Below are 26859 nucleotides of genomic sequence, written 5' to 3' on the forward strand. Positions count from 1 at the left end.
CGGGGGGGATATTTTACTAATTACTTTTGCAACTGATGTTAAGTCCCTTTTGAGTCAATTATAAACTTAACAAAATGACACCTCATAATTCTGTAGCTGCATTTAAATTTGTATTTAAACAAAAGTGATATCACTCAGCCCTGGGCAGTGTGGCTCAATTGGTTAGAGTTTTGTCTTGTAAACCAAAAAGCCATGGGTTCAATTCCCGGTCAGGGCACATGCCTGAGTTGCAGGTTCAGTCCCCAGTCAGGACGCCTATGAGAAGCAACAGATTGATGTTTCTCTCCATCTCTCCATCCCTTTTCTCCTCTCTAAAGTCAATAAGCAATTCCTCAGGTGAGGTTAAAGACAAAACAAAAAGTGATATCGTTCAGCCGGACCAATTATATATGGCACTTTGGTTTTTGAAAATGCAAAACATCCTCCAAAGACAGTAATTTTCTCCAACTAAGTGTATTCAAAAGAATATGCTATATAGGTTCTGAGATCTGTAAAACAGGAGGTGCAAAGATGCTTTGCTTAAGGCTAGGCAGCATCACTGCCCTGAAGGGAACTATACCATTCAAGATGGGTAAATTTTTAATATACTGCTAAAATAATTAGTTCTAGAATTTATATTAAACTTCCTGATAGGCCTGTATCTTTCTAGAGGTAGGTGTCAGGATCACCTTACATAAACTTGAGTCCTTTCCAGCTCTGTGATTCTACAGTTGCTTATGCTGATTTCTCCAAGCCTGGAATGGGCTGAAGAGCTATTTCTGTCCTACTTCTCTTCTTTATGTGGGTCAAATTTCATTCCAGTGAGTACCACAACAATAACTACCTCACGGCCTGGCTATTTTAGATAGACTGATAAAATGAGAATCAAGTATGACCTCCGCGCCAGAGTTGGCTGATACAGAATTTGACCTGAATATGAGTTAAGTGAAAAGGCAGGCAGTGTCTTAAGTTTTTATTTTCATGACACTGGGCCACTGCAGGACAGTCATATTGAAAGTACAGAACAATGATGTATGAGTTTACACCACAGCACTCACATTCTTAAATCAGTGACTCCACTTGCCTGATAGCAATGCAAAATCAGAATGTCTGGCAACTCAATGCTAGGAGTCTCCTCTATTTGTCAACTCCAGCCAGAGAAGCAACTTTCTCATCCTATTTCAATTTTATTAATAAGCCTTCTTGTTGTATTGAGTACCTCCAAACCAGAGGTGTCTTTATCCATTCTTTCCAAGTAGGGCTGGATATATATTTCTTTTCGCATATGTTCTTCTTCTTTCTTAGAATGAAGTGCTAGCTGCAGTTCTTGGTAATTTTTCTCTACAGGAATAAATTCCCTGACAGGAGAGATTTGTTGTTTGGGTTTCCAGACATATTCACTATCTGGGTCTACTCATTAGAATATAAACTCCAGAAAACATGGAATCTCACATCTAGTACACTGCTTGTAGTATAGTAAGTGATCGATAATTATTTATTGAATTATTGAATGAATGGATGATGAACAGTCATTCTTTAGGACCCAGCTCTGATGCCTCGCAAAGCAGTTATAGGTCTTTCCTCGGGCACTTGGTACTGTTTGTATTTCTCTATAATAACATTTATATCATACTTTCCATATTATTTATGCTATTATCTATTTTCCCAGATAAACTGGGAAATATTTTATAGCAGGAAATATGTTTTACAACTCCAGGTCCTATGTGTCTCAAAACCGTAAGAGCTCACTAAATGCTTACTGTTTGAACGATTAGATTAATGATTAAAAATATTTCTCTTGTAACAATGAACACAGATTATTTATGATTTAACATCATATCTCAAATTCTGCCTGCACTCCAAAGCTTTCCAAACTGAAGAAGCCATGAGTCACAGGGCTTTGGAGGGGAGGGGTGTTTGTTTGTGGAGGACTTGTTTCCCAACCTCGATGAATCACATGTATAATCACCCTGAGTGCATCCTGTCTAAGGAAGTAACCAAAACCCCTATTTCTGGCCCCAAAGGCATTTTGGTTTTATGAGTAAATGCCACTGGCATGCCATTAAATAAATGCCCTCAGAAAGCCCTCAGCCAGTGCTATAACCTCTGATGGTAAGATCACAGAAGAGCATTCTTGTCATGAGAGCACAGGAAGAAGAGGTCACCAAATTCACCTTTGCTCTAGTCGCTAGCTGGTGGCATTGTTTAAGTTCTTTGAAACACCTGTCACACTCTCTCCCAAATCACAGGTATGATCATGTTACTCTCCTGCAGGAAAAGAAATAAAATGGTTCCTATCATCTACAGAATAAGGAGCAAACCTCTTAACCTTCAGTTCTAGACTGTCTAGAATCTAGCTTTGACCTAATTCACCAATCTTATCTTCCTCCACTCTTCAATAAACATATGCTCCAAATAAAATTAATAACTTTCTCATCACATACAAATTCTATGCTTTGCTCTATGACTTTGCTGCCTCTCTTCTCCCAGTATGCCTGCCTCCTTCCATTTCCATATGTCTGAAACCTACATACTCATGGAGTCTCACAAACGCCACTACCTCTGCCGAATCTTTAGCGATTGTCCAATAAGGAAGACTACTTCTCCTTTGAGCGCACCCAGATTTAATCTGCACTCCCATTCCATTGTTTATTTCTAATGTGTATTATAAATATACATGAATATGTTCATATTTCTAGTAAATCACTTCCTAGAATATGTCTTAATCTTAGCCAGTAAGATTGTCCTTCAACTCCTGACAATGTCAGCCACAGTGGACACTCAAAATATAAGTTGGTGGAGTAGAAAAATTGGAATAGTTCAATTATTTAAATCCTTATCTTTGGCTTGGAATCTTTAGAAAAGGTTTGGCATAAGAGTTTCTTATTCTGGTCTCTCATATTTTACCCCTTACCTCCTTTCCAAGAAAAATATTATGAAAATCTGAGACATCAAGTCAAGATGTCAGAGTAGGTAAACTGTGCTTTCCTCCTCCCACACCACATCAAAATTACATTTAAATTATAAAACAACCATCACTGATAACCACAGGAAGAATAGCTGAACAGATTTCCTATAACTAAGGATTATAGAAGAAGCCCTGTTGAAACTGGCAGGAGGGGTGTGGACAAAATAGGCAGAATCCAAACCACAGTGTGGCAATTAAGAATCAGGAGAGCTCTCTTTGCTGAGGAGGTCCCTGCCCTGAGGGGCGAGAGGCCCAGCCCCACACTGAGCTCCAAAACCTAAGCCATCAGTGCCTGGAAGAAGAGTCCCCATAACATCTGGCTGTGAAGACCAGCAGGGATTGCATCTGAGAAAAACAAAGGGCTGTTAGAGATCAAAGAGCTTCCTTTAAAGGGCCAGCACACAACTGACTTGGTCAATGGCATGCTCCAGTTCAGGAACACAGCTCAAAAAGTAACAGGGACATATTCGGAGAGACTGAATTTACTAACTTCAGGCCAAGGACTGGAGAGGCAAGAGTTGGGGCAACCCTCTTCAGGGACAGAAGCGCTGGCAGGCTCCACAATCCCTTTGCTGAATTCTCCCCCCAAACTGTGACGCTGAAACAGGTGGGCACCAACTCTGAATCTCTACTAACCTAACTAACACCATTCACCCTGCCCTGATGAGTCCCCGAGAGTTCACCCCATCAACTCACCACCTGGCCAGAGCCTCTTTCAGCAGCTCCTCTAAACAAGCAGTCTGCCTTGGCTCACGTTGTCAACTTCCCTAAAACTCTGAACATTCCACATAACCCAAACAAGTAGTGGCCCAACTCAACAGGCCTTCCAGCTCTTCCTAGGAGGCATCAAGCTCAGCCCAAGGAGCACTGGTCTCAGCTGGCACTGCAACTCCCATCAGGCGACCCCAATCTGATGTATTCATGGCAGTCTAGGTTTGGAACACTTCAACTAAGGAAATAAAAGCCAAGCACAAGTGGCAGCTGGCCTCAGTTCATCTGACAGGCCCACCAAAGGGCCTTAAGCCCAGTAGAGTGGTAGCTAGCTTTGGTTTGCAGGATAGCCTCTCCCAAGCACCTTCATGCCCAGCACAAAGGGCAATCAAACTCAAATCACTTTGTAGCTCCTACCAAGAGGCTCCAAGCAAGCACAAGGGGTAGCTGACCTTGGCCTGCAATGAGGCCCCTCCCAAGAACCTCCAGAAGCAAAACACCCAGTGATTGCCTTCAACACACATCAGAAAACCACACAACCAGTTCCATAAACAACACATCCAAAGGCCAGACTTAGCTGGCACCAGAGCCCTGCTAATGCGATTTCCACCCTGTCAGGTCAACCCCCACAGAACAACTCATTTGCTATGGTCATGTCCAGACCTCACAGCCAGTCAGTCTGAGGGTCAAACCCACCCAGTGATGTGCCAAGAGAAATTTAGGTTCAACTAAAATAGGATGGCACACAAAACCCACACAAGGGTCACCCCGAAAGATTCTGGCTGAGTTGAGCAGGAAGACTGTGCCACTGGGCTCCACAAGACACCTACTACATAAGGTCACTCTTTTAAGACTGGGAGACATAACAGATCACCCTAATACATTGAAACAACTACCAGACAGCTGCCAAAATGAGGAGAGAAAGAAACATGTACAAAAGTAAAGAACAGAACAAAATTACAGAATAAAAACTAAACAAAATGGAGACAAGCAATCTGCCAGATGCAGAGTTCAAAATACTGGTTATAAAAATGCTCATTCACTGAGGGGGAAAGTTGATGAACTCAGTGAAAACATCAACAAAGACATAGAAAATATAAAAAAGAAACATAAAACATAAAAAAGAATGGTCAGAAATTAAGACTACAATAACTGAAATGAAGCCTATGTTAGAGTGAATGAATGGCATATTGGACAAAGTTATGGATTATATCAGTGATCTAGAAGACAAGGAACCAGAAAACACCTAGTTGGAACAGAAAGAAAAAAAATTTAAATAAGGATAGTTTAAGGAACTTCTGGAACAACATCAAGTGTAGCAATATTTGTTTCACAGGGGTGCCAAAAGAAGAGGAGAGAAACACAAGAATTGAAAATCTATTAAAAAATAGTGCTGGAAAACTGCCCTAACCTGATGAGGAAACAGAAATATAATTCCAGGAAGTGCAGAGAGTCCCAAACAAAATGAACAAAAAGAGGTCCATACCAAGACACAGCATAATTAAAAGGCTTACCTTAAAGACAGAGAGAATCTTAAAAGCAGAAAGAGTAAGACAGTTACCAACAAGGAAGCTCCCATAAGACTGCCAACTAATTTCTCAATGGAAAATCTGTAGGCCAGAAGGAATTGGCACAAAATATTCAAAGTGATTTAAAAAAAAAAACTGCATCCAAGATCACTCTATCCAGCAAGGCTCTGATTATAATCTAATGAGAGATAAAGAATTACCCCAACAAGAAAAAGCTAAAAGAATCCATTACCACTAAATCAGTATTCCAACAAATGCTTATAGGATGTCTTTAAGAGGAAAAGAAAAGATCAAAAATAGGAATAAGAAAATATAGGACAAAAATCTCACTGACAAAAGCGAACAGTACAAGCAGAAAAATCAACCAACTATAAAGCTAGTACAAACTTTAAAAAGTAAGAAATGTAATTAAACATTTCTGCAATTAAATGTGTAATTAAAATATTTAATTAAGAAATACACACAAACACACAAAGAAGGTAAAAAAAAATAATGACAAAACTATAAAAGTGGGTGTGTGAGTAAAAATTGTAGTGATTTTGAAATGTGTTCAAACTTAAGTGAACATCAAATTAAAGTAGACTACTATAAACTTTGCTTAGTAGACATGGAGCACATGGTAAAAGCAAACTAAAAATCTATAAAAGATATATAAGAAATAAAGAGTAAAGAATCCAAGGTAAACTCTACTGAAAGTCATTAATATACAAGAAAAGAAAGCAAGACTAGTCAAGATGGAGGCATAGGTAAACACGGCTCACCTCTTCGCACAACCACAGCAAAATTACAACTGAACTAACAGAACAACCATCACTCATAACTGTCAGAAATCAAGCTGAATCAAAGTCTGACAACTATGGAACTAAGAAAACCACATCCATCCAAACAGGTAGGAGAGGAAGAGATGGGGAGACACTGAACAGGCTCATCCCACACTTAAGTGTGGTCAGTAAAAATTCAGAGGGGATATCTTGGGAGTGAGGGGTCCCAGCCCAACAACAGGTCCCCCAGCCTAGGGTTGCAGCACCAGGAAGATAAGCCCCCATAACATCTGGATGTAAAAACCAGTGGGGTTTGAGTCAGTGAAAGGAACAATGGATTTCCAAGAATTGCCTCTTAAAGGATCCACACATGGACTTGCTCAGACTCACTCCCTTTGAGCTCCAGCACCGGGGTAGCAGCAGGAAAGGTACCAGGGGCATGCAGGGAGGAAATGAAGCGTCTGGCATCAGGACAAGAGCTCTGGGCACAGCCTTCTCCCAGACAAGAAGCTAGGGAGATGCCAATGTCCCTTTTCTGAGCCACCCACAGAGCCACTGATTCATCAGGCAGGGGCCGTATCTGAGATTCCATTAACCTGGCTCACACAGTTTGTTTCACCCTGAGCAATCTCTGAGGCTCTGCCCCACCCAGTTTAGGGCACACTCAAGCTGTTAACAGGGGCTTTTCCATATGAATGGCTAGTCTTGGCTCATATCTTCCTAAATCCTCGCAAACAAGCAACAGCCAGCCTCACTGAGCCCCCAGATCCTATATCCCTGACTAAGTGGACCCAAGCCAGGCACTAGCAGCAGCCAGCTTTGGTTCCCAGTTTGGCTTCGCTTGGGAACCTCCAAGCCCAGCACAAGTAGCAGCTGTCTGCAGGTTGCTCTGTAGCTCATGCTGGGTGGCCCCAGGTGGAACACAGGTGGTAGCTGACCTGGCCAGCATCACCCAGGAAACACTAGTGCACACCCAGTGGACAGCTACAGACCTTGCCAGGACACCACCCTGCCCCTGCACAGCTGATCCTCCACGGAGAGAGGAGGTTGGTGGTCGGTGGTCATAGTCAGTCCTTGAAGCTAACTGGCCTGACTAAATCTCTTCTATTAACCTGCCAACAACAATCAAGACTCAACTACAAGAGGACAGTCTACTCAGCCCACATGCACATGGGGGGGTACAGCTCAAGTATCCAGCTTAGATGATAGGGGAAGCTGTGCCATTGGACCCTACATGACACCTACTACATTAGGCTATGCTACCAAGACAGGGGGTAATATCAACTCTACCTAATACATGGAAACAAACACAGGAAGGGTGCCAAAATGAGGAGACAAAGAAACACAGCCCAAATGAATAACAGATTAAAACTCCAAAAAAAAAAAAACTAAACAAAATGCAGATGAGCAATTTATCAGATGCACAATTCAAAATTCTGCTTATAAGGATGCTCAGGGAACTTAGTAAGTACCTCAGCAACATAAAAAAAAAAAAAACCCAAGCAGAAATGAAAGATATACTAATGGAAATAAAGAACAGTTTGCAGAGAATCTACAGTAAAATGGATGAAGCCAAGAATCAAAGCAATGGTTTGGAACATAAGGAAACAAAAATAGCCAATCAGAACAACCGGAAGAAAAAAGAACCCAAAAGAAATGAAGGCTGTGAAAGGAGCCTGTAGGACAACTTCAAGCATATCAACATTCACATCATAGAGGTGTCAGAAGAAGAAGAGAAAGAGCAATAAATTGTAAATCTATTTGAAGAAATAAGAACAACTTCCCTAACATCGTGAAGGAAATAGACATGCATGTCTAGAATGCACAGAGAGTGCTAAACAAGATGGACACAAACAGGACCACACCAAGGCAAATCATAATTAAAATGCCAAAGGTTAAGGATAAAGAGAGAATCTTAAAAGCAGCAAGAGAAAAGCAGTTAGTTACCTACAGGGCAGCTTCCATAAGACTGTCAGATGATTTCTCAAAAGAAATTTAGCAGTCTAGAAGGGATTGGCAAGAAATACTCAAAGTCATGGAAAGCAGGGACCTACAGCATAGGTTGCTCTACCCAGCAAGCTATCATTTAGACTTGAAGGCTAGATAAAGAGCTTCCCAGACAAGAAAAATCTATAGGAGTTCATGATCTCCAAACCATTATTTTATGAAATGTTTAAGGGACTTATTTAAGAAAAAGAAAAAGATCAAAACTATGAACAATAATGGCAATAAATACATATCTAGCAACAGTTGAATCTAAAAAACAAACTAATTAAAGGAGAAGAATAGAGACACAATCATGGATATGGAGAACATTTTGATGGTTTCCAGATGCAAGGTGTGTGGGGGGGAATGGGTGAAGAGGTGAGAGGATTAAGAAGGACAAATTGGTAGTTACAGAAGAGCTGTGGGGATATGAAGTACAGTGTAGGAAATAGAGCAGCCAAAGAGCTTATACACATGACCCATGGACATGAACAGGGGTGGAGACTGCCTGAAGGAGTGGGGGTGCTGGGAGGGGGGCAAAGGGGGAAAAATTAGGACAACTGCAACAGCATAATGAATAAAATATAATTTAAAAGAAAAAAGAAAGCAAGAGATTAAGATAGGAACAGAAAGAACTACAAAATAATCAGAAAATAATTAACAAAATCCTAATAATTACATAGCAGTCAGTGATTTCTTTAAATGTAAATAGACTAAATGCTCTGATCAAAAGACATAGGGTGGCTGAATGGATTAAAACAAGACTCATAAATATGGTTCCTACAGGAGACCTTCTTTATATCAAAAGAAACATACTGACTGAAAGTAAAGGGGTGGAAAAAAGATATCTTAGGCAAATGAAAAAGAAAAAATAAACTGAGGTAGTAATACTTGTATCAGATAAAATAGACTTTAACATAAAGGCTGTACCAAGAGACAAAGAAAGGCATCTCATTATGATAAAGGGATCAACCCAAGAAAATAATAAAACCTTTGTCATATTTATGCACTCAACGAGGAGCATCTAATATTTAATGCAAATATTGACAGATATAAAACAGGAGACCAACAGTAAGACAATAAGAGTAGGGTACTTTCACACCCTGTGACATCAATGAATATATTATACAGACAGAAAGCTCAACAGACATAGTGATATTAAATTATACTGTAGACCACATGGACTTAATTAATTAATATTTTTAGAGGCCTTCATCCATAAGCTTTAAAATATACATTCTTTTCTAGTACACATGAGACATTTTCCAGGATAGACCATATGTTATGCTACAAAATGTCTCAATAAATTTAAGAAGATTGAAATAAGGTCAAGCACATTCTCTGATATCAATGGTGTAAAGCTAGAAATTAGTTACAAGAAGAAAACTGAAAAACACACAATTACATGCAGGCTAAATAACATGCCACAAAACAATGAATAGGTGAACAATGAGATCAAGGAACAAATTAAAAAAATCATTTGAGACAAATGAAAATGAAAACACAATGACCCAAATCTATGGGTCTCGGCCAAAGCAGTTCTAAGAGGGAAGTTAATAACAAAACACACTTATCTCAAGAAGTAAGAAAATTCTCAAATAATATCACCTTACATGTATATTAGCTATAAAGGAAAGAATAAAAAAAGGCCTAAATTCAGCAGAAGAAAGGAAATAATAAATATCAGAGAAGAAATAAATGAAATAAAGTCTAAAAATTATAGAAAACATCAGTGAAACCAAGAGTTGATTCTTTGAAAAGATAAACAAAATCAGTAAAACTTCAGCCAAACTCCTAAGAGAAATAGTGAGGACCCAGATAAATCAAGTCAGAAATCAAAGAGAAGTGACAACTGACATGACAAAAATAAAAAAGATTATATGAATATACTACAAAACAACTGGACAAGCTATAAGGAATGGATAAACTCCTAGAAATTTGCAATCTTCCAAGCGTGAATCAGTAAGGAGAAAATTTGAACAGACTGATAACCATTAATGAAATAGAATCAGTAATCAAAAAACTCCCAACGAACAAAATTCCTGGACCAGATGCTTCAATGGTGAATTTTACCGTACATTGAAAGAAGAATTTAAACCCATCCATCTCAAACTATTCGAATAAAATTGAAGAGGAAGGAAGGCTCCCAAACCTATTTTATGAGGCCAGAATCATCATAATTAAATGGAATTTATTCCTACGGTACAAGGTGGGTTCAGTGTCCACAAATCAATTAATGTGATGCCTCACGTAGACATAATGAGGGATAAAAATTATGTAATGGTATAAACAGGTGCAGAAAAAGCTTTTGACAAAATCCAAAAATGATTAATGATTAAAATTTGTCACAAAACAGAGATAGAGGGAACATAGTTCAACATAAGGACCATATATGACAAACTTTAGCACACTCAAGTTTGAAAAGCTAAAAGCTTTTTCTTAAAGATTCAGAATAAGACAAGGATATCCAATTCACAACTTCTATTCAACATTGTACTGGAAGGTCCTAGCCACAGCAATCAGACAAGAAGGAGAAATAAAAAGCATACAAATTGGAAAGAAAGAAGTAGAACTGTCTTTATCTGCAGATGACATGATACTATATATGAGAATCTTAAAAATTCCACCGAACACTATTAGAACTAATAATTAAATTCAGTAATGTAGGAGACCACAAATTTAATGTTCAGAAATTGGTTGCATTTTGTACACCAATAATGAACTACAGAATGAGAAATTAAGAAAAGAATCCATTTTATAATTATACCAAGGAGAATAAATTACATAGGAATAAATGGAACCAAGTAAGACTTATACTCAGGAATTTGTAAGATACCAAAGAAAGAAACTCAAGAAGATACAAATAAATGAAAGCATATACCATGCTCATGAATAGGAAGAATTAACTTCATTAAAATATTCATATTACCCAGAGCAGTCTAAAATCTTAATGCAACCCCTATCAAAATACCAATGACATTTTTCAGAACTAGATTATATAATTTTTGAAATTTATATGAAACCACAAAGGACTTCAAATAGCCCTAGCAATATTAAGAAAAAGAAGGCAGGTAGAGTTATCACCACCTTATCTGATACCAAACTATACTACAAGGCTACAGTAGTCAAAAACAACAAGACATTAGCATAAAAACAGACACATAGATCAATGGAAGAGAACGAACGGCCCACAAACAACACCCACACATATATAGTCCATTAATCTATGACAAGAGGCAAGATTATACAATGAGGGAAAGACAGTCTCTTCAATAATTAATGTTGGGGAAAGTGAACAGACACATGCAAAAAAACATTAGACCACTTTTTTATATTGTATAAAAAATAAACTCAAAATGGATTAACAAGTTAAATGTAAGACTCAAAACCATAAAACTGCTAGAGGAAAACAGGCAATAAACCCTTTCACATGGCTCTTAACAATAGTTCTTTTGTATAAGTTTCCCTGAGCAAGGAAAATGAAAGAAAAAAAATAAACAAATGGGACTACATCAAACTAAAACATTTTTTCACAGAGAAGAAACCATTAACAAAATGAAAAGACAACCTACTGAATGGGAGAAAATATTTGCCAATGACATATGAAAAGATGCTCAACATCACTAATCATCAGGGAAATGCAAATTAAAACCACAATGAGGTATGGCTTTACACATACATGTCAGAATGGCTACCATGAATAAATCAAGAAACAACAGGTATTAGCAAGGATGTGGAGAAAAGGGAACCCCTGTGCACTACTGGTGGGATTGTAAATTGGTGTGGCCACTGTGGAAAACAGTATGGAGCTTGCTGACAAAAAAATATAAAACTAACACATGACCCAGCAATTCTACTCTGAATATTTACCTAAAAAATCTAATATACTAATTCGAAAAGATATATGCATCCCTAAGTTCATTGCAGCATTATTTACAATAGCTAAATATGGAAGCCACCTAAGTGTGTAAGGATAGATGACTGGATAAAGAATATCCAGTACACATATACAGCAGAATATTACTCAGTCTTTATAAAGAAGAAACCTTACCATTTGCAACAACAGGGATAGATCCAAAAGGTGTGGTAAGTGAAATAAGCCTGTCAGAGAAAGAGAAATACCATGAGTTCACTTATAGTTGGAATACCGAAAATAAAATAAATGAACAGACAAAACAGGAACAAACCCACAAAGAGAACAGATTCAGTGGCAAGTGGAAGGAGGCTAGGGGAACGGGTAAAAAAAGGTGAAGAGATGAAGACATACAATTGTCCGTTCCAGCAGCAGTCACAGGGAGGCAAAGTGCGGCACAGGGAACGCAGTCCCTGACAGGGTCGTAGCTGCGTGGCGTCGGACGGATGCTGGGTCTATCAAGGTGATCATTTGTTACGGTATGTAAATGTCTAATCACTATATACATGTGAGCGAATAAACTGTAAATAAAAATAAATTTGAAAAATAAAACAAGAATAAAAAAATTTGTTTCCACAATTTGTTTTACATCTAAGGATTTCAAAGGCAAAGTCTTCATTCCAGGCTTCCTTCCTCCAAATAGATATCCAGCACCTTGTGGCCCACCTCGCTAGAAGGTTGAATGAGCTTGGGGAAAAATACAATTTTGATAATCAAGTGAGAAAAAAACGTAACTAAGATGGGATTTGTTGATTCAGGAAGCAAACTTTTAAAAAAGATATATTCCAAAAACAAAGGCTTTTTTGTCACTGGTTATTTCAGACTACCTACGCCACAGAGCCAGTTTCAGGGCGAGCATGTTCCCTCAGTGTGTGCAGCAAGAGCTGATGCAGTAAAGCTTGGCTGTGACTGCAAAGCGCTCCGGTCTCCTTTCTGTTTATTAGTACTTCTGTGGTTAGGAGCACAGGGACGTAGAGGCAGACTGACGTTAAAGTCATCCGGGCCAAGGTCAGATAAAGAGAGAACAGAATGTCAAGAGTTTTGCTTCTCTACTGTCTTTGACAACAGGCACATCCGGGTGTCTGAAGGAGGCAGGCAGCCGTTGCTGCAGCTGAGAGCCACCTGCTTGCCTGCATCTCCACAGGCTGAGGGCAGGGAGGCGCGGGTCCCACCTGCACCCCTTAATGGCGGGATGACCCTGGAAAAGTTTGCAATCTCTTCATCAGTTAAGTGAGGATAATCATACCTGTTCCAAAATAATGTGGTCAGATTTTATAATCTGTAAAGTTTTCTTTAAATATTAGTTGGTGTTACACATTCAAAATAACTGGCTTTTGATACCCTACACCTGGAGCTGGCAAACTTTTTGTGAAAATGGCCAAGTAATAAATATTTTAAGCTTTGCTGGCCATCTTGTCCCTGTTGCAATTACTCAATTTTGCCTTTGTACTAAGAAAGTGGCCACTGAAACATGTAAATGAAGATATGTGCTTTATTCCAATAAAACTTTATTTGCAGAAACACATGGCAGACTCGATTTCGTCTATGGGCTGTATTTGCACATCTCTGTTCTACATATTTGGAGAAAATAAAACATAAGAAGCGCACGGAGGGACATATCTAAATATTTCCTGGGGTGAAGACTGATATCGTCAGTTTTTGTGAGCAACTGTCCTGATGTTTTCAGAAATCTCAGTGAGGTACTTTCAAATTCAAAGTTTTAGTTTTGTGTAGTAGCATCACCATGTTCTTCACCATCGTCATTTTGTACCCAACTGAGAAGCATCATCAAGAAAGATATAAAAAAAACACTAGTTTTTTTATACCTACTACTCAACTATACTCTCTTCTGGGAAAGACAGCTCTGATTATTGTTAAAGAAAACATCAATCATACTTGTGTGAAATGTCGCTACATTTTTTAACAAATTGGCCCTTTGAGCAACATGAATTTTAATGGATCAGTTTATTAACCTAAAGGTTGAGCCAGAGTGAGAATAACTGAATGGTTTGTTCATAATTAGTATTATTTATAATTATTTTACTCAGAAAAATATCACCTTAAATGTCAGGATGTTTTTTAATTGCTTCAGATGAAATTCAAAATAATTGACTTTGCATATGTATTTTTAAAAACTCATTTAAAAATATCCAAAGCTGCTGAAAGTCTGTCTGGAAGAGGCAAGATATTGATATTCATTACTAGGAACAGCCAGAAATTGATTCATGATTTTCCTAACCACATGAACAGTGTATTGTGGTCACTCCTAGCCTCTAAAATAGCTGAGATGCTGACATGGTGTTGTGTTTGTTCTCTCCCCCATTAAATCTGCTAAGTCAGTATGCTGTTTGAGTATCAGTGTATTTTTGGTCAAATATATATTTGTATATATTTTGTATTAAAAGGGGAGTAAGTACATGCTTGACAGGATAAGGGATACAAATATATGTGTGGTTGATTGTTTCAGAAAAATATACTCCGTGTACGTACTGTGCACTCACTAATCATGTGATTTAGACAATTTTCATGGTAAGTAGGTGTAGGTCTTAAACTTAGCATCTCCACAAATATTCAATTTTTCAGTTGATTGGTGAAGAAGTAGGAGGATATATTAACATCTGAGGAGATACAGCTTTTAAAATAATTAAGGTTCTGATATAGGTAAATAAATCACAAGTAAGAAGCATGCAGCAGAATAACAATGATGATGATGATGATGATGATGATGCCTTAAAATTATATAACACTGAAGAGTTACAAACTTTTGGTGTGTTCAAGTGTAACCTCATGTGCTCCTCACATTCATCTACATTTGGATGCAGGAAGGAAGGGCAGCGTCAACTTCATTTGGCAGATGGGGAAGAGAAGGCTCAGTGAAGCCAAGGGGTTGCCCGTCTTCCTGCACTGCCCTCCCCGCACACCACACGGCTTCTGGAGCCCAAGGAAAAGCTCAGCGCGTCCACAGGGTGTCAAAGCCAACTTCAGCCTTCCTCAGGTCCACCGAGCCAGCCAAGCCCAGAGTCAGAACCCAACTTCCTATCTGAGACATTGCAACGAATAAGCAACAAGTGGCCTGGAAAAAACATGCCAAGCAAGGAATATGGTGATGGGACAATCAGCCCATCTCTCATCTGCTTCTCCCAAGCCCTTCCGCCCGCTCCTGTGCCTAAGACACAGGGAGACATGAACGCGGGCGTAGCCAAGCAGAGGCCATCCATCACTGTCTGCACGATTGAGAAACAGAAAAGTGTAGCCAATACAGGGAAAAAAGAACATTTGTAAGTCCCACTTATCTGCCAAAGAAGGCTCCTCCAGAAAGTGCTGTGGAAATCGGGGTTTATGTATTTAAATTCCCTACACACGCGCGTCCCTGCAAAGCTCCATGGAAAGACACCCTCGTGAGAGGAGTAAGAGTATATTAACTGATTATTACTAATGCCATCTATTATTTCTTTAGCAATTATATTCTATGAAGAGCATTTATTCACATTATCATGCTCATTCAATCCTCAGAAAAATCCTATAAGGTTTATTAGTAATGTTATTCTCTCTTTTATAAAAAAAAAAAAAAAAAGGAGATCCAATGTTTCCTTGCTTAAACTAATCTCACAAAGTGGCAAATTAACTTCTGACTCCTAGTCCATTACCAAGGGCAACTGGGAGACGGGAAGAAAGAAGAGGGAAGTCTGAAACATGAGTTCAGAGCAGAGAGCCTGCAAACACCATCAGACCAAAATTCCTTCTAGTTTAGGTCAAAAGTGCAGAGTTGGCGTGGCTACATGACACACAACAGGACGAAAAGACTGGCTTTCAGGCACACCTGCTCGTTTGTGCAGCTGAGCATTCGCTCTCAAACTCTGGCCTCTGATGTCCTGTGAAGTTTCTGGGGCCGCCAAGTTGGAATCCACTTCAAACTGGTTTAAGTCTCTGATTCCGTTTACAAGCCATCCCGCTCCAGCTCCAGGGTCAGTCTTTGCATCACAACTTACAAGCATTTTTTTTTTTTTTTTTTTTTTTTTTTTGCGCTCCTTTGCGGCTCCTCCCTCTACTCTCCAGTCTCCCAACTCCTCTCTGCACTGCCTTCCAGGCTTAGTCTCTCCTGACCACCACCCCCCAGCCCCGTGTGGGCTCCCTGCGCAAGCCCCACCGTAGCAGCTCAGCGCGGCTCCGCCGTGCGCCCCCGCCGCCCTCCCCGGGCACCTACCCGCGCTCAGCAGCCGCAGGCGCCTCCCGGCTGCCCTCGGGCTTCTTGGTCTGCGCGTTCGATGCCGCCAGCCTGCGTCCAGGGCCTGGGAGCCATGCAAGTCCTCAAGCTCTTTGTCACTTTCCCCCTTAGTCTATAGCACTATTAATAACAACAAACAATAAAAGATGGCATTGCTGTGGCTCTCGCCGCAGCCTCCAGAAGTATTATCTCAGACCCCACCATCGCAACAAAGAAATCTCGCAGAGGAGTGCCTGAGAATCAGGGGCCTGGAGGAAACTTCAGGGCTGCACGTCCCGCCGCCCTCCGGGGGCGCCCCCTTGTGGCAGATGCGCCTCATGGCAAGGCGGTCAGGGCCTCCGCGGGAGGAGGGTGACCAGGCAAATGCGCGCGCGGCCCAGGGTGGGACCCGACGGGTGTGGAGGCTGACTCCTACCCTGAATAGCAGCCCCTGTGTGCGCTGCAGTGTTGAGGCCCCTGTAATTACTCGGGGAAAAGCTTTGGGGAGACCGAGTCTCGGTGCCCGGAGGTCTCCGGGTCCAGGTGAGCACGGCATGACTCACGACTGCACAGCTCGCGCTCTGTGTGGGACGTGGTGATGGCAGCCATTCGCCTCTGCCCCGTGCCCAATTCCGTCACCGGCAGAAATGCATCATGAAGTCGGACATTCACACAGGGCTGCGCCGGGGAGACAGGCGTAGTCTCCGCCGTCTGAGTAAAGGGTGAGTGTCCAGTCGCCTGGAGTCTCGCCAGGGTGAGCACACAGGCTGTCGGAGCTCTGGAAACTTACTGCTCCCCACCTTCATGGAAACAGACTGTATGTCCAAATAGCATCTTTCTGCAGAGAAACACGATCTTATTCATTCTCATTGACCCTAACAGGCAGAAAATCAAATACATTACTCTTTCAGCAAACAGAATCAGAAGCTCATACAACCAAGAAAAAAGTCCAATGCACTAAAAAAGAAAAGAAAACATCTGGAGATGAGGGTTCAGGTTTCCTGACTTCCTGCTGCCCATGTGTCCGGACCATGCTCTGTCTCTGGAGAGCAGGGGAAATGATGCTCGCTGACCTTCCCCGGAGCAGGGCAATGAGCTGTCCCATTAAGGAGTATTGATTGGCTCCCTGGCCTTGAGGACAGCATGCTGGGTGTGACACAGAGAGAGGCCCAGACAGAGGCTTCAGGAGAGGATTTATTATGTCCAATGCCGGGGAAGCAACCAATGGTTGTATTGGAATGTTCTTTATTTACCAGAACCAGTAGGGGCCTGAATAAGAAAATTTGAGGGATGCCAGCAGAGCTCAGGCCAGAGTTCACCACATGTGTCATGAAACATTATCTCGTCTCACCATCACCCTAGTTCTGAGATCTTGGCCATTGAGTTAGGCCAACTCCAACTTTATAGATGGAGAAACAGATCTTGGTGGTTACTCTAAAGTTAAAGTGGCAGAGACAGAAGTCAAGCCTAAATCTACCTGAGCCTAGGGTTCTTCTCAGGACGTCAGGTTGCTTTCGTGACTCTTCTAGCCATCCTGCCAAGGGAACTCCTGCCAAGGGTCAGCATAGAGCACCTCATATTAATGTCAGTAGACCACATCAGGCCAGTTCCCACGGATCTCTGTTCAATCCACCACCTCCCTGATGTACTGTACTGAACCACACGGGAAGTTTAAGCCTGGAGTAAAATCATAACACTCCATTTATTAAAAACCACAGCTTCTTCATGGGATCTTTCTCCACAAACATTATAGACACTTGGGAACAAACACCCTAGGCAAAAGGAGCCAAGTGCTACTAAGATGATGATGATGAAGATGATGAAGATGATGAAATGAAGACAAGTCAATACAAGATACTTATCATGAACTCAATAAATATTCCTTAGGTCTGTATTGGGATCTGGACTGAATATGAAGAAAACAACCTTCCCTGAAGGCAATAAACTTTGTCATAAACTCACATCAAGTGAAGAACAGTAATAAGGATTTGGAAAATTCAAGGGAAGCTGCAAAAACAAAACAAAACAAAACAAAAATCCCCTTCATGCACATGAATCTAAACTGAGGACCGTCAGATACAAGACTGCTATGAAGGAAAGAATAAAAGTCCAGAAATACTCCTCAGGGGGAAAGAGTCAGAGGGTCTAACGGATGCTGACTGGGTCGGGGGTTGAAGAACAGCAAATCAAATGGGGTGGGAGAGACAGTCTTGTTCCCTTTGAGCTGCTCAGAGCATCCCATTCTGCTCTGAACCCCACACCAGGCAAAATTGAGCACATTGAAAATATATCAACCTAAGTAAAGAAGAGAATGGAAATCATATCATGAGGAATTTGGAAAACTGGAAATGTTTAGGCAAATAAAGATGAACCCCATATAGAAAATAATTACTCTCTTCAAATACCCAGAGAGTTCTCAGGTAGAAGAAGGATGAGATTTTCTCTGCCAAGCTTAGAATGGAGTAGAATGGAACAATTGGGATAAATTTCAAAGAGAACGCATTCTGATTCACTAAAGAGAAGTATTCTGGCTGTTCAATCCCAAACTGGAGAGATCACTTCCTGTCTGAAGAAGACTATAAGGGCTCTGCACCTGCAGCTCCTCATCGAGGAGAATGCCCAAGCACAAATGCCTGCTGCACTGAGATAACCCTTGGGGACGCCTCCATCTGAGAGCACTTGTATTGTAAATAACCTGAGGCCCAAAGAGAATGAACCAAAGAAACACATGGAATCCTCATGTGTTTCCACAGAGCGTCTCACTCCCATTGATAGATGTCATGGTTCAGTATGTTCAATGATCACCTAAATCCAAAATGCTTGCTTCTTCTTTCTCTCTTTCCCTCAAACAGAATTATTTATTTTACTCTCTCAGGTAATTCTCACATTTAAGCATCTCCTAACAGGGACAAATACCCTTTAGTAGAGTGGAAAACATGAATAAAAAGGCAAAAGTTCTATATTCTGATTAGTTTAAAAGAATCTCAGATTTTAAAAGAGATGTTTAGAAGTCATCTTATCTAAAACCCTCACTGCTCAGGTCTGAATTCCTGCCATATCTTCCGAGATTGAGTATTTTAACTGATTTCTGTTCCAATGCTGCCTCCAAAGTTAATTTCATCATAGACCATTTTCATGAAGAAAGAAGAAAAATATACACATGATGATGAAAACGCATCAACAAGACATGGAAATAAAAAAAAATGGTACCTTTAGTATGCACTATGTCAGAGTTTAAAGGAATAACCTAAAATTAATCAGGATTTTAAAAAGTCAGAATTATAATAAAATTTTGAAAATACCACCTGAAGTTTGAGTGGCCATTACTTACAACACATGGTGGTGGTCAAATGTATAGGCAGAATTATTGCCCGTTATGCTTTCTTTTGCACACATATGCAAGCATTACAGTGCAAGGTGAGAAGGTAAAAAAAAAATAAGGGTGGGATGAAGAAGAAGAAAAAGAAGGAGAAGGAGGAGAAGGAGAAGAAGAAGGAGGAGGAGGAAGAGGAAGGAAAGAAGGAAGGGAGGAGGGAGGAAAGGAAGGAAGGAAAAAAAGAAGAAAGGCAAAAAGGAAGAAAGGAAGAAAAGGAGTAATTAAATGGTAATAACTACATACAATTACTTTAAATTCTAATGGATTCAATGCTCCAATCAAAGAACGTGTGGTAGCCGAATGAAAAACAAAACAAGACCTTGTGCTGTCTACAAGAGACTCACTTCAGCTCGAAAGACACAAAGACTGAATGTAAAGGGATGGAAAAAGATACCTCATAAAAATGGAAACAAAATAAAACAAAAAGGTGGGATAGTAATACTTACACCAGACAAAATACACCTTAAAACAGAGGCTATAACAAGAGAAGAAGAAGGACCCAGTAATTCCACTTCTGGGAGTTTAACCAAAGAAACTCAGAACACTAAGTCAGAAAGACATATGTATCCATATGTTCATTGCAGCATTATTTACAATAGCCAAGTTATGGAAGCAACTTAAGTGCCTATCACAAATCAATGGAAAAAATAGAAATGGAACAAGAGTCAACCATAATATACGATGAAATACTGTCCTTTGTGACAACATGGATGCATCTTGAAAATATCATGCTAAGTGAAATAAGTCAGATGGAAAAAATCTAAAACCATATGATTTGACTCATGTGGGATATAAAAATGAAAGTAACAGATGAGCAAACAAGACAAACAAATAAAAACTCACAAACACAGACAAGAATAGGGTAGTAACCAGAAAGAAACGGGGTGGGGTGAGGTAGCAAAGGGTAAAGGGGGTCAAACATATGGTGGCAGAGGAGACTTGACTTTGGGTGATGAACACAATACAATATACAGATGATGTATTACAGAATTGTACATTTTAAACCTATACAACTTTATTAGCTAATGTCACCCCAAGATATTTAATACAATTTAAAATAAAATACAGACTGGTAAAAAAAAAATGCTGCCAGGGTACCCCCTCCAGGGCCCAGAGGGGGAAGCCAATGACACATGTCCTCTGTGGCCATACCATAATCTTTCATCTTGAAGGCCAGGAAGATGCCATCTTCCCTGCATTCCCCAGTGCCTACTGTCTTCAGGTAGCAACAGCAATGAACACAAGGTTGTATTGCAAGTCATTTCCCATTTCGTCGTTAAAGCTGAGGAATACACAATCAAAGCCTTGGATTTCTGAGTAGGGAAATGGTGACAAGTGAGGATAGGAAGTAATTAAAAACATGAAAAAGTCACCCAGTACTGTTGGTCATGCAGGGTACTACCACTGCACTTTCTGTTAAATTTTTCCCTCTCAATTCTTTCCCAAACTTGCCCGGGTTCTATGTACAGAGAGCCCCACTGACTAAAAGCAACCTAGTGATTATATATCTCCACCAATAACAGTGGGGGCCAAGTAGTGGCAAAGAAATCCATCCAATGGCCTCACCCCTCAGTGAAGTGCATACCAGTGTCCTCCATCCTGTTTCCGATCTTTACTCGCCCTTTGTCAAGGCCATCCTCTAACTGTAACGGCAGGTGTGGGGTAAGTTTGCAGAGCTAACAGACCACGGTGGTTCCCACCTGGTTTCTCAGCAAGAAAAGTGCAGAGCCCTGGTGGGTGTGGCTCAGTGGGTTGGGTATCATCCTACAATCTGAAAAGTAACTCGTTTGACATGCCTGGGTTGTGAGCCAGGTCCCCAGCTCGGGGCATGTGAGAGACAACTGATCAAGGTTTCACTCTCTCTCTCCCTCCATTCCCATCTCTCTAAAAGTAAATAAATAAAATCTTTACAAATTATTTTTTAAAAAGTGCAGAAGGTTCAGTTGCTCCCACTGGCTCTCTGACTAACGTCCAATCTGATGGTGACTGTGCCGAAGTTAACCCCTCCTTCGCCATGCGCCTCCTTCACAGCTGCTGAGCTGCCAGGCTCTGTTCCTTCTTTCTGTGCTGCGTTTCTTGAATTACTCCTTTTCTTTTATTCCTGCTGCACCTGTCCTTACTAAAGTTGTCATTTTTTTTTCTTTCCTGGGCTTTTGCTATGTCTTTCCACTTGGTTTTCCTACACTAGTATCTACCCATCATAACTCATTTCTCACGTGACTTCCAGGTGAGTCTCCCTCATGCATGCCTCCAATAACATCGCTCCTCTGTTCAAAAACTGCTGGTAACACTCTATTACCTGCTGTTCACAGTCCGAACATAGTGATTCTGCATTGCCTACCAACCAAAGCCCGATGAATAAATGGGCAGTTTTATTCACAAAGATTAAATTGTCCAATGACTCACGTTACCCTTTGAATAAAGGACTGAGGCTCAGGAATTTGCTCAGTCTTCAGCAGCCCATGCACCAGAGGTCAATTTCAATTTTCTTATCCAAATAGCTTTTTCTCCTATACATCCACCTTGTCACAATCAAAAAGTCTTTCTCTCTGTCTACTCTTGAATTATCCCTCATGCTCTTGAATTCTGCTGTCTTTAACCATTATCTGTTTGAAAAGTGAGTTCTCCTCTCACAAATGAGACTAGCAAAGTAAAAAAAGAAACAAGTGACTCCCAAGAAAACCACCAGCACATTGAGAGGAAAAGGGCTGGAACTGAAAAGTAAGCTAATGGATGTTTATGGTCTTGTTTGTTTAAAACCCTATTATCTCAGGACCTCCATCATCTACAGACTATTTTCTTGATTGTGATGGGAATTTCTCTGCTACACTTATGCTCCAATTGCTCAAAACCTAAGTATTTATTATATATCACCACAATTAGACTGTAACATCAATCCGTGGTGATAGCAATGGTTTAAATGAGGATATAAGAGTGATACATAAAGATTGTGGAAAGTAACGTGGAGAAAAATGCATAGAAAAATTGCTCAACCGCTTTGCCCCATCATGACAACATTGCTGTTTCTCGGGCTCCATGCAGCAGTGGCTACGAGAGGCACGGGCGCTGCCTGGGGGCTGGGGGCGGCCCGCCGCACCAGGCACAGTTCCGAGGGTGGCAGCGCCAGAGAGCTCCCCGGCCCGTGAGAAGCAGGCTCTGAGGACTCTCTCCCGCCACGGGCCATTCCCCTGCTCCCACAACCTACACGGACCGGAACGGCCTAGAGAGGTGACGAGCTGACTTGAAACAAATATTTTAAAAAAGAAGCAAATACAAGCCAACTCTAGAGGACAACTTATGATTTTGCCTGAGTATTTCATGGCACTGCATAGTTAGGAAGTTCTTCTTGATCTAACCTCATTCTGTTTTGGTTTGTTTTATTACACATGGCTCTTAGCCTCCTTGCAAACAGAGAAACACCCAGCCGGCCTCCTGGCTTAGCTAACAGAGCTGTTGTAAAAACCATGGTTTAAAAATTCCGGCCCTCAAAGGGCCGCTGAGCTTTGCCCCGTAAGAGAGCTCCGGATCACACCTCTCACGGTAGACGGCCCTGCTGCACCTGCGTGCGCGCGCGTGCTAACAGCAGCACCCCTTCTGTCTACTAAATCAATAAATATAAATAAATAAAAGCAAGATGCGCGCCTCCACAGCAACCTGACAGAGAGCTGCCGGGTCCCCCTTCCCAGCCGGAAAGGCCGAGTGGCACAGCCAGCGCCAGCGCGGGGACCGTGACCCCAGCGAGGGGTCCTGCGCTCTCACTCTCAGGCGGCGTCCACTTACAAAAGTGTGTTCCTTCCAGAGGTGAGGGTAGGACGCGTGAGCAAAATTGTCAACATGTAGTTGTACCCAACTTTGTCCTTAAACATCCATAATTCCTTCAATCTTATGAAATTTAAAAGCATAAGGTGCGGCGGTGCAGACCAGAAGGGACTTTGGAGGCCGGAGGCCCCTGCGACCTGCCCCTGAGCCTGCCCACCCCCTGAGCGCGCGACTTCCCCGGGAGCAAAGCAGGAAGTGCCCTTGGGGACTTTCCTGTCTGGCAAGCGACACCCGGACGGCTCGAAGGAGGGGACAAGCGCACAGACCCATTCAGTCTGTAGTCAGAACCCCCAGGGCAGGTTGCCTAAGGTCTCCTACCTCTGTTTCCTCACCTGCAAAACAGAGAAAGTAAAATAGAAGTAAGTCACGGAATTGTTGAGAAGGTTTAATTAAATAAAACCCTTAGCAGAGGTCTGGCACAGGAGTGACCATTTAATTTTGCCTCCTAGTATTAATATTATAGCACAGGCACCTCGGCGTCAAAGCGGTAAAGAGCGAGTGGCAGAGGGAGTGCGGCGCCGCGGCCCGCAGCCCTTCGGACGCCGGCGGGGCAGGGCGCGGAGCGCGCCCCGCTGTCCAAGCCGCAGCCCCCCGCCCGCGCGCGACGCGGCCCCACCGCGAAGGCCTGCCTCGGCAAGGTGGGCTGCGCCCGACTGGCGCCGGGGTCTGCAGGGGACGTCTGTCCTGCTTTTGATCGGGCTCTGGCTGGCCGGCCCTGGGCACACACAAAGGCCCATCCAGGATGGCGGGAGTTCGCAAAGCCAGCAGATGAGCGAGGGCCCAGGAGGCGGGAGGAGCGGCACAGTGCCTGGCGCCAGCCCACGGGCGACCCGGGCGCGCGGGGCTGCGGGGCGCAGGTCTGCAGCAGCGGCATCGCCCTTTGTTTGCCCTCAGACTCCTTTCTTTGACGGTGGTCCCGGGCTGGGAGGAGATCGGCTGCCACGCGGGGATGGTACGGCCTCCCCGGAGGGGGCTGGGACTCCCGCTCCCATGACGCCAACCCAATAAGCGGGTGCCCAGTGGAAACCGGCCATTACCAGCTGGCCTGCCGTTTCAAAAGCACTTCCTTCTGGGACAATGCCTCTCAGCAGTTTCCACGCTCGGGAGGTACTAAGTACAGAACAGAAGTGAGAGATAAGAAGCTTAGTTGGTGCACAGCTGCCACGCAGGGCCGAGGAAGTGGCCCACGATCTCCAGCCTTGGTTTTCTTGTCCGCGCAATGGGGCCTGGCCAAGCAGCCTGTTGGAATTCAAAGAGTAGTTGCTGCGAGAGTTTCTCGGTCCCAGTCTGTTTTCTCCGAGCTCTCGGGCAGGCCCCAGCCCTAGCCGTCCTCTCCGTCTTCTGCGTCTTCTGCGTCGCTGACCGTCGCGAAGACGACCTCACAGAGGGCCCAGTCAGACGGCTCGCGGACAGCCCCGGGATATCTCAGACCTGGCGCATCAGGATGCCCGGCGCTGCAGCTGGGCAGGAGAAGCTGCTCAAGAAACAGGCCCCTTGGACCCAGAGTAAAATATGATCCCCTCCTTCACCTTTCCACGCCCCAATTTACAAAAGGCTGCCCTGATAACTTCGCAAGTCCAACGTGGAACAGAAAACTGACATTTCCATGGGGCAATAGCATTTCCCAGATAACTCAGCTCAGAAGGGCTGACAGGATTTTCTGTGATCTAAAAATGCTTCTACATCAACTAACCCAGCTGCCCACCTTTCCTGGAATTCACTGATTGCATTTATTTATCTAGATTTCTCTCTGAAAACGGGAAAACTCAGTACAAGCATCACCTCCTCCAGGAAGCCTTTCCTGACTACACAGTTTGAATTAGTGCCCCTTCATCATGCTCCCACAATATGTGGGTACACCTCTTTAATCGCTTAGAAAACGGCATTGAAATTGTTTATTTGTCTCAGTCTTCTCTGTGGTGAGGCACTGTACTTTATCAATCTTTTAAACTCTAGTTTCTAGCACATTGTTGGTACACTGTAACAGCTCAATAAATGTTTATTGAACTAAGTAGATGTGCATGTATGCTGGCATAAGCTCCCTCGTGTGTATGGGAGTAGCCTATATCTTTGCTTTCAGGAAGTTCTACCTTGTATCTAGCTAATCATTCTCCTGCATACATACATTGTTACATCTTCTAACTTCAGGATACAACAGCCTTCTTGGTCTCAAGAGTAACAGTAGAAATCACTACTATCACTCATTTCTTTCTACCAAGTCAGCTTTAATTTAGGGGTTTAAATTAGGAACAATCAGAATCTCAGATCTGACAGTTTTTACTTTTAACAGACAAATAGGAAAGTATTTTCAAGAAGAATTCTGACCAGAGAGACTCTGTTCATTTCAACAAGCTTTCGTAAAGTGCCTACTGTATGCCAGGCTGTGTGTGATGGAGAATAAACAAGTTCATCTTTAAACTAGAATACAAATTAAAGGGGGCACTTAATTTAGTAAAAGTAGCACTTCCCTTTCCTTGTGGTCTCTGTTGAATCACCAAGTTTGATGAGAATGTAACAAAGTCCAGAGTGCTAAAAAACAAAAAACAGTTTCCAATGTCTGAGTGACCAATGAGAGAACATGTTGGGGATCCTTGTAGAGGCATTAAAGGATAAGTGCCTCATGCATGTTGCATTCACGCGAAAGAAGCCACTTGCATTTTCTCTGCTGGGCAGAGCTGGCCTCCACTCACTACGCAGTCAGGGGCTGGCAGGACCTGCTGGTCACCCACCTCCACGCTGGCAAGCTCTCTCTTTCTGGCCATGGCGCTCGGGGTCTGCATGACTTAAGGCAAGTCATCTGGGGACATTTAGAATTCTGATCTAGGGAGCCAGCGGAGACAGCATAGATAAGAACCGGACAGAAACCTGGCAGCCTAAATACCATCTGCTTGGTCTGAAGTTTTGGCTCTGGCTCTGGCTCTGGCTGGGAATCTGAGGCCACACTGGGAAAGCTGCTGCGTGTGAAGCTGGTTACAGCAGGTGGCGCAGGAGAGCAAAACCCAGCCCTCAGCGGGGCGGAAGGAAGTGTGGCATTAATTCTGCCCCCAGAGAAGCCCTACAGCCAAGACAGGCAAAGGAGAGCAGACCGCATGGTGTGGGAGAAGCAAACTGTCAGGAGGGAGAGTGGGACCGGACGGGGGCGTTTCTCAGGTCAAGAAGAGCCAGGATAGGTCCTCAGAGGTCTAAATAACATCATTGGATGGAGCACTTAGGAAATTTGCAAAGAAAACAAAAGAGAAAAACAACATACAATACTAACTTTAGGGGCAAGATAAACACTTCTAGAGCTGAAAGGCTCAAACCATTCTGACCCTTAGACAGAGATGGGTCAAGTATAATTCCCCAAATAGCCTTCCTCCACCATCACCAACACAAAACCTAACACTGATAACAGAAAAAAGGAAACAGAAACAGAAACAAAGAAACAAAACAGTTATTCTGGTTGGTAAAGTTCTTGAAAGCTGTATTTAAAAAGTACATTTATTTACACCCGAAAGCTGCTAGACAAGGCACCTTCTTGCCTTCTTATCTCTGTAATTTCTGGCCTCCAAATCATCCCATTACGGGACAAGAAGAGCAAGAAAGCTCCTCTCCCCCCACATCCATGGCTCCT

Source organism: Pteronotus mesoamericanus, unplaced genomic scaffold (genome assembly GCF_021234165.1).
Source record: "Pteronotus mesoamericanus isolate MK-2021 breed Mesoamerican mustached bat unplaced genomic scaffold, CSHL_Meso_final contig_123, whole genome shotgun sequence".
NCBI classification, from domain to species: domain Eukaryota; kingdom Metazoa; phylum Chordata; class Mammalia; order Chiroptera; family Mormoopidae; genus Pteronotus; species Pteronotus mesoamericanus.